The sequence below is a fragment of the Hypanus sabinus genome, unplaced genomic scaffold (assembly GCF_030144855.1).
Source record: "Hypanus sabinus isolate sHypSab1 unplaced genomic scaffold, sHypSab1.hap1 scaffold_675, whole genome shotgun sequence".
Classification (NCBI taxonomy): Eukaryota; Metazoa; Chordata; class Chondrichthyes; order Myliobatiformes; family Dasyatidae; genus Hypanus; species Hypanus sabinus.
This window is the reverse complement of record NW_026781528.1, coordinates 191,079-200,383: the sequence shown is the minus strand read 5'-3', so window position 1 is coordinate 200,383 and position 9,305 is coordinate 191,079.

Here is a 9,305-nt window from a genome sequence, read left to right as displayed (position 1 = left end):
TCACCCTGCGCAGTTGCTTTGAGCTTCCTATGGACTCGGACCCCAAGATCTCTCTCATCCTCCATACTGCCAGTGTCTGACCATTAAGACTTTATTCCGTCATCATATTTGACCGACCAAAATGAACCACCTTATACTTATCTCTGATGAACTTCATTTGTCACTTCTCAGCCCAGTTTGGCATCATATGGATGTCCCGCTGTAACGTCTGACAGCCCGCCACACTATCCCCAACACATACCTGAGAAATACCTGATCTGCTACTGCGGCATGAGACAAGGCAGGTGTCAGAGTTTTATGCCAGGGTACACATTGTATCTACTGATCAGAAAGTCATTAGTTTCAAATAATTATCGGAAACCATAGGACGTTCCTATGGTTTAGATTCTAAATTGGAACAAGGAGAAGTTTACCTTGGATCAGAAAGTATCTGGAATGTGTGGATTTGGAGAAGATGTTTTCTGGCAAATAGGCTCTTGGTAACTTAGAGCACCAGCGGCGCTCACGTCGTAGTAGCCGGGAAAGACCTATACTGTGAATAGACAATAGGTGCAGAAGTAGACCATTAAGCCCTTCGAACCTGCACCGCCATTTTGAGATCATGGCTGATCAATTCCTATCAATACCAGGTTCCTGCCTTGTCCCCATATCCCTTGATTCCCCTCTCCATAAGATCCTTACCTAGTTCTTTCTTGAAAGCATCCAGAGTATTGGCCTCCACTACCTGCTGAGGCAGTGCATTCCAGACCCCTACAACTCCCTGGGAGAAGAAGAATAGTGGGAAGTGTTTAAGGAGAGATGGATTTTGCGGTACAAGGCTGGGGAATACACCATGTGAATAGAGGGACCCCTCCCGTCCCCTTCACTCTTCCCTCCCTTAAAAACCTCCATGTCTCCGAACCGAATTCCCTCCCCCATACACTTATTCGCATGCGTCATCCCGTCCTCCCCTATACCCCTCTCCATTACCGTCTTCCCATACATCCACTACGCCCCCCAGTATATCTGCACCGCACTCCACAGCACCACTCTCTCTCTGTGATCAGAGGGATGTGTGATGAGGAAGGGGAATATTGGTGCCAGTTGTCACACCTCCTCCTTTCCACCGGATATTGACCTCTGGGTTCTGAATATTTCCACAGCTCTGCGTCGATACCACTCCCTCTAGTGTCCGCTATATCACCAGCAATATATTCCCATTCCGGCCTCTGCCCACCCCCCCCCCCCTTAGTGTGTGTGTGTGTGTGTGTGTGTGTGTGTTTGTGTGGTGGTAGTTGCTGACAGCAGTTTGGTGGCTCTGTTTAATGTTCCGTGGCTCAGAAGGGAATGTGCGGGAGAGCAGAGACGAGCTGTCCTGACAGGGGAATCGGTAATTAGGTTAACAAACTGAGTCTCTGTGGAGAGAACAAGAGTCCTGGATGTTATGTTGCTGGGACCCATGTTCTGTGTTGCGTAGTTTTCATAGAATCATAGAATACTTACAGCACAATACAGGCTGTTCGGCCCACAGGTGTCAGCCGAACATGCCCCTGCCTTAGAAATTAATAGGCCTACCTATAGCCCTTCAATAAGCTCCATGTACCCATCTAAATGTCTCTTAAAATAACCTATTGTATCCGCCTCAACCACGGCTGCCAGTCGCCACTTCCGCGCACTCACCACTCTCTAAGTAAAAAGCAGACCCCTGACATCTCATCTTTACCTACTTTCCAACTCCGACAACCTGTGTCCTCTTGTGGCAGCCATTCCAGCCCTGGGAGAGAAAAGCCCATGACTATCCACAAGATTAATGCCTCTCAGCATGTTTTCCACCTCTGTCATGTCACCTCTCACCCTCTGTCACTCCAAGGAGAAAAAGCCGAGTTCACTTGACATATTATCATAAGGCATGCTCCCCAATCCAGGCAACATCCCTGTAAATTTTCTCTGCACCCTTTCTATGGCTTCCACATCCTTCCCGTAGTGAGGCGACCGGAACTGAGAACAGTACTCCAGGTGGGGCCTGGTCAGGGTCATATATAGCTGCCAACTTACCTCTTGGCTCTAATTTGTATTCCACGATTGATGAAGGTTAATATACCATACGCCTTATTAACCACAGAGTCAAACTGGACTCGGACCCCAAAGTCTCTCTGATCCAGCACAGTGCCAACAGTATTACCAGTAGTACTGTCAGATTATTGAGCTACCAAACAGAACCACTTCACAAGTGTCTGGGTTGAACACCATCTGCTACTTCTCAGACCAGTTTTACATCCAATCAATGTCCCGCTGTAACGTGTGATAGCCCTCTACACTATCCACACACCACCAACCTTTGTGTCATCATCAAACCTATGAACCCATTCGTCCACTTCCTTATCCAGGTCATTTATAAAGATCACGAACAGTAAGGGTCCCAGAACAAATCCCTCAGGCACCGCACTGGTCAACGAACCCCATGCAGAATATGACCCGTACACACCAACTCTTTGCCTTTTGTGGGCAAGTCAGTTCTGTATCAATAAGGTAGATAGTGTAGTTAAGAACGCTTATTGTTGTTAGCTTTCATAAGTCGAGGGATAGAGTTTAAGAGTCGCGATGTAATAAAGCAGTTCCATAAAGCTCTGGTTAGACCACACCTGGAGTACAGAGTCCAGTTCTGATCTCCTCAATGTAAGAAGCATTAGAAAGGGTACAGAGGAGACTTATCAGTATGTTGCCTGGTTTAGAGAGTATGAATTATGATCAGAGATTAAGGGAGCTAGGGTTTTACTCTTTGGAGAGAAGGACGATGAGAAGAGACATGATAGATGTATATAAGACATTAAGAGAAATAGAGTGGACAGCCAGCTCCTCTGCCCCAGGGCACCACTGCTCAATACAAGAGGACAAGGGTTTAAGGTAAGGGGTGGTAAGGTTCAAGGGGGATATTGGAGGAAGTTATTTTACTCAGAGAGTGGTTGGTGCGAGGAATGCTCTTCCTTAGTCAGTGGTGGAGGCAGATACACGAGTGAATTTTAATATTTAATAGCATACTAGACTGATATATGGAGGAGTTTAAGGTGGTGGGTTACATGGGAGGCTGCGTTGAAGGGGCCGGCACAAAATTGTGGGCCGAAGAGCCTGAAATAGGCTGTACCAAACCGTGACAAAAAAAAATACGCTCTTTGTCGTAATAGAATCAAGACTCATGCTGACACCGACACGCCATTCACCATCCCATCAACAATGCTGTTACAGTAGCACGGTCACGACATTCACCGAGACACAGATACACTCCAGACCGCGACACTGACATGGCAGTAGTCGTGACACACACGATACTGAGGTAGACCCACAGTGTAACATCAACAATACCTCAGCTTGACACAGAAGACGCATCTCTCTGTGCCAATTTCACCACCTTCTCTGTGACACTTATCACCATGACACTGACACAACGTTCCCTGCGACCCGTTCGGTAGCGTAACGCTGACTCACGTGTCACTGCAAACGCTAAACATCCTTCACCTTCTCTCTCAGTATCACAGATTCGTCAGTCTAAGGTCACATGCGACCGAAACTGTCATGAGTTAAACTCAACCGTTGAATCCAACTCTGACCTATCCGATCTTAACCGAGTGCACAACGATGTCCGTCACCAGTCCAATGAGATGGAAACGAAGTACAGCTCTGTCAACAAAACCAAGGCTCAAATCTGTGAATTGTTGGCCAGCAGAAGAGGTGAGGCAATATCTCCCTCTTTCACCCGCTCCTCATCACAAGGCAGGCATGGAGAGAGGAACCGTCACCCCGTGCTTGACATCAGCAGTGTGTGAAGAGATGGTATGGAGGATGATTCACTCTGTGTTTGACCCTGCGAGTGTGTTGGGACTGCATGGAGGGAGTTTCCCTCTTTCACTGAATCCAGGAGAGTGTGATGGGACGTTGTGGATGTGGATACATTCTGTGTCTGAACACGGGATTGTGAGACATAACATTACAGCTTCACTCTATGTCTCACTCCGGGAATGTCTGATGGGACAGCATGGATCCAGCTTCACTCTGTGACTGATAGCGGGATTGTGTGACTGGACAGTGCCCAGAGAGATTCACCCAATGTCTGACCCTTGAAGTGTGTTATGGCACCGTGGAGAGAAGGGTTCACTCTGAATCCGGGAGTGTGCGACGAGACAGTGTAGCGGAGTCTTCACTCTGTGTCTAAATCCCAGAGGGAGGGTTGGGATGGAATAGAGGAACCATCACTATGTGTCTGAAATCGGGAGTGTGTGATGGGAGAGTGTGGATGGAGCTTCACTCTGTGTCTTAATCAGGGACTGTGTGAGGGGATAGTGCAGGGGGACGTTCATACGATGTGACACCGGATTGTGAGATTGGATGTTGTGGAGGGAGTCTGAACCCGTCAGTGTGCCATTGGAGTGCGTGGGCGGAACATCGCTTTGTGTGTGAGCATAGATGAGCGTGATGGGACGGTTGAGAGAGACAGGAGGTGTGTGATGTAGGGAGTTCGTAATGAGGAAGATTTACACAGTGTTGGGTCGGGTGTGTGTGATGGGAAGGTGTGGAGGGAGCTTCTCTCGTTTTCTGATCCCTGTGTTATTTGATGTCTCCGCGTAGAATCAGCATCATACTGTGCTTGACCACGGGAGTATCCAGCGTAGGTGTTTTCAGCGAGGTTATCTCTGTGTTTATCGGCAGGACTGCGTGATGGGAGAGCATGCAGTGAGCTTCACTCCATGTTTGACCCAAGGAGGGTGTGATAGTCTGGTGGAGAGAAAGCTTCAGTCTGAGGCTGACACGGCCGTGTGTGATGGGACAGTATGGTAGGAGCATCACTCTGTGTCTGACACTGGGACAGTATAATGAGACCGTGAGACAAATGCTTCAATCTTCGACTGTCTCCGAGAGAATGAGACCTGATATTGTGGATGGAACCCAAATTTCTTCTGCCCAATCAGGAAGTGTGTGATTGAATGGTCTGCAGGGGCTTTCACTGCCTTTCACTTTCACTTCCTTTTTCGCCTGTGTTGGGACGGTGCCGAGGTAGTTTCATTGCGACTCTGATCTCGGGAAGGAGTGATGGGACGGTATGCTGGGAGGTTCACTGTCTGTCTCTGAACCCGGGAATGTGTAATCAAACGTTGCAGAGGGAGATTCACTCTGTGTCTGACTCCGGGAGTGTGTGATGGGACGGTATGGAGGGAACATCACTCTGTGTCTGACCCCGGGAGTGTGTGATGGGACGGTATGGAGGGACCTTCACTCTGTGTTTGACTGCGGGGTTGTGTGATGGGACGGTGTGGTGGGAGGTTCACTCTGTGTCTGACTCCGGGGGTGTGTGACTGGCCGGTGTGTAGGGATCCCTTTTCTATGTCTGTCTTCCGTCGGATGCAATGGACGGTACGCACGGAGATTCACTGTTCCTTGTTTCTCATTTCCAGAAGAAGGGTGTTACCCGGACTGGATCAGAAATGAAAACCTGTCTTATTTTATATCCACGGTTAACACTTCCTACGATGAAGCGAAGCAGTATTGTTCGAACTCTTATTCTACACTTCTTGAAATAAATTCAGCAGAAGAAGCGGTACGTGTCAGATCGACGGAAGATATATCCACACCAGAGTGAAGCTCCCTCCGCACCGTTTGATCGCACATTCCCGTGGTCGAACACAGAGAGCTCCCTCCATACAGTCCCATCACACAATCCCGGGGTCAGACACAGAGTGAATCTCCCTCCATACAGTCCCATCACACACTCCCGGGGTCAGACACAGAGTGAATCTCCCTCCATACAGTCCCATCACACACTCCCCGGGTCAGACACAGAGTGAATCTTCCTCCACACCGTCCTATCTCATTCTTCTGCGGTGAGGCACGGAATTAAGCTCCGACAACACGATCCCTGCAAATTCTCCTGGGGTCAGACATAAAGGAACACTCCTTAAATTTAGCTCGAATTCAATCGTTAATTATAGCGATTTATTTCCACAGAAATTCGTTTTCAATTCTGTACGCGACCAAGGCGGTTCATACTGGATTGGAAAATGCAAAGATGGGTGAGATTTGGGATCTTGCAAGTTTCTGAGAGGAAAGTGGGTCGTCGGATTGATTCAGGCTGCGAGAGGCGAGTGGGCAGTGGATTTATTTTGGGGACTGGCACAGGCTGCGGGAAGGTTGTGTGCAGTGGGATTAGTTTGTGGTCAGATGGTGGCTAAATGGTGTGGACATTGGTATGAGTTTGCGGACAGTCATGGGCTGTGGGGAAAGTGTGGGCAGTCGGGGCATTTTGGAAACAGAGAAAGTTCTGCGGTGAGAGAATGGGAAATTGGATTTTTTTGGGGATCGACACGGGTTGTTGGTAGAGATGGTGCAGCAAATCCAATATAACTATATAACCATGTAAAAATTACAGCACGGAAACAGGCCATTCTGGCCCTTCTAGACCATGTCGAAAGCTCACTCTCACCTAGCGCCACTTACCTGCACTCAGCCGATAACACTCCATTCAATTCCTGTACAAAAACCTATTTTTTATTTGTTAAATGACAAAATCAAACATGCCTCTACTACTTCTATTTTAAGCTCGTTCCACACAGCTACCACTCTCTGAGTAAAGAAGTTCCCCTCGTGTAGCCCCGAAACTTTTGCCTATTAACTCCCAACTCACGTCCTCTTGTTCGAATCTCCCTAATCTCAAGGGAAAAAGCCTATCTACGTCAACTCTAATTTTAAATACCTCTATCAATAACCCTCTCACCTTCTACGCTCTAAAGAATAAAGACTTGTTCAACCTTTCTCTGTAACTGACGTGCTGAAACCGAGGAAACGTTCCAGTAAATCTCCTCTGTACTCTCTCTAATTTGTTGACAACTTTCCTGCAATTCAGTGACAGAAATGTAAACAAAACTCCAAATTTGGCCTCACCAATGCCTTGTACAATTTTGACTTTACATCCCAACTCTTATACACATTGCTCTGATTTACAAAGGTCAGTATACAAAAAGCTTTTTCACCATCCTGTCCAAATGAAATTCCACCTTCAGGAACTATGCACCATAATTCCAACATCACTCTGTTCTACAGCATTCCACAATGCCCTACAATTCACCATCTATGTCCTACTTTGATGAGTGCTACCAAAATGTAATACCTCACACATATGTTTTGAACTCCATCTGCCATCACTCAGCCCACTCTTCTAACTGGCCTAAATCTCTCTGCAAGCTTTGAAAACCTAATTCATTATCTACAACAGCACCTATCTTAGTATCATCTGCATACTTACTAATCCAATTTACCACCCCATCATCCAGATCATTAATGGATATGACAAACAATATTGGACCCAGTACAGATCCCTGAGTTACACCACTAGTCACCGGCCTCCAATCTGACAAACAGTTATCCTCCACTACTCTCTGGCATCTCCCATCCAGCCACTGTTGAATCTATTTTACTGCTTCAATATTAAAACCAAACGATTGATCCTGCCTAACTAACCTTCTGTGCGGAACCTTGTCAAAGGCCTTACTGAAGTCTACATAGACAATATCCACTGTTTTAACTTCGTCAACTTTCCTAGTAACCTCTTCAAAAAGCTCATTAAGACCTTCAACGCATAAATCCTTGTTGACTGCGCCTGTTCACACCCTGTCTATACAGATAATTATATATCATCTCTAAGAATACTTCCCATTAATTTACCCACCAATGACGTCAAACTGACATGCCTATAATTGATTCCTTTTTAAACAATGGAACCACATGAGCATTGTGCCAATCCTCCGGCACCATCCCCGTTTCTAATGACCTTTGAAATATTTCTGTCAGAGCCCCTGTTATTTCTACACTAACTTCCCTCAGAGTCCTAGGGATATCTTTTCAGGACCCGAAGACGTATCCACTACTTTATGCTTGAAAAACTCCAGTACTTCCTCTTCTTTAATCATCATAGCTTCCATAACTACCCGACTTGTTTGCCTTATACAGTTCACAATCCCTTAGTGAATACCGATGAAAATATTTTTTTCAAAATCTCCCACATCTCTTTTGGCTCCACACATAGCTGTCCACTCTGATTTTCTAACGGACCAATTTTATCCCTCACTATCCTTTTCTTATTAAATTGACTGTAGAAACACATTGGATTTATTTTCACCTCACTTGCCAAAGCAACCGCATATCTTCTTTTAGCTCACTAATTTCTTTTTTAAGATTCTTTTTACATTCTTTATATTCCTCTAGCACATCATTTACTCCCTGCTGCCTATATTTGTTGCAGATCCCGCTCGGCTCTTTTTTTTTTTCCGAACCAAGTTTCCAATATTGCTAAAAAAACATGGCTCTCTCAAATGTTAACATTTCTTTTCAACCTAACAGGAACATGAAGATTCTATACCCTCAAATGTTCACCTTTAAATGACCTGCATTTCTCTATTACATACTTCATATAAAGGAAATTGTCCCAATCCACTCTTTCTAAATCCATTCGCATCTCCTCAAAGAGAGATTTTCTCCAATCAAAAATCTCATCTCCGGGTTCAGTCCTATCTTTCTACATAATTATATTGAAACTAACGGTATTGTGATCACTGGACCCGAAGTGATCCCCAAATCATCCCTCCGTCACCTGACCCATCTCATTCCCTAACAGCAGATCCAACACTGCCCGTTCTCTACTTGGTATCTCCATGTATTGCTGCAAAATCTATCATGTATACATTTTACACACTCCATACCATCCAGCCCTTTAAAAGATTCGGCTTCCCAGTCTATGTGTAGATAATTAAAATCTCCCAAAATCACAAACTTGTGCTTACTACAAATATCTGCTATTTCCTTACAAATTTGTTTCTCCAATTCTCGCACCTTATTAGTGGTCTATAATTGTTACTACACCTTTCCCATTCTTCAGTTCCACCCAGATAGCCTCCCTAGACGAACCCTCTAATACTTCCTGCCTAAGCACCGCTGTAAAATTTTCTCTGACAACCAATGCCACACCTCCTAATCTTGCGCCTCCAATTCATTCACACCAGAAGCAACGAAATCTCCGAATATTTAGTTGCCAATCACACCCCTCCTCAACAATGTTTCAGTAATTGCAACAACGTCAAATTTCCAGGAATTAATCCATGCTCTAAGCTCATCTACCTTTCTTACAATGCTTCTAGCATTAAAATAGATGCATTTAAGAAACTCTCCAGCTCTTCCGCTCTGTTTATCCCTAAAGATGCCAACAACTGTATTATCTTTTTTTTCCTACTTCCCTACATCTTCGGTCTGAGTGCACCCCTTATCTATCAACTGCCCATCCTTCCTCA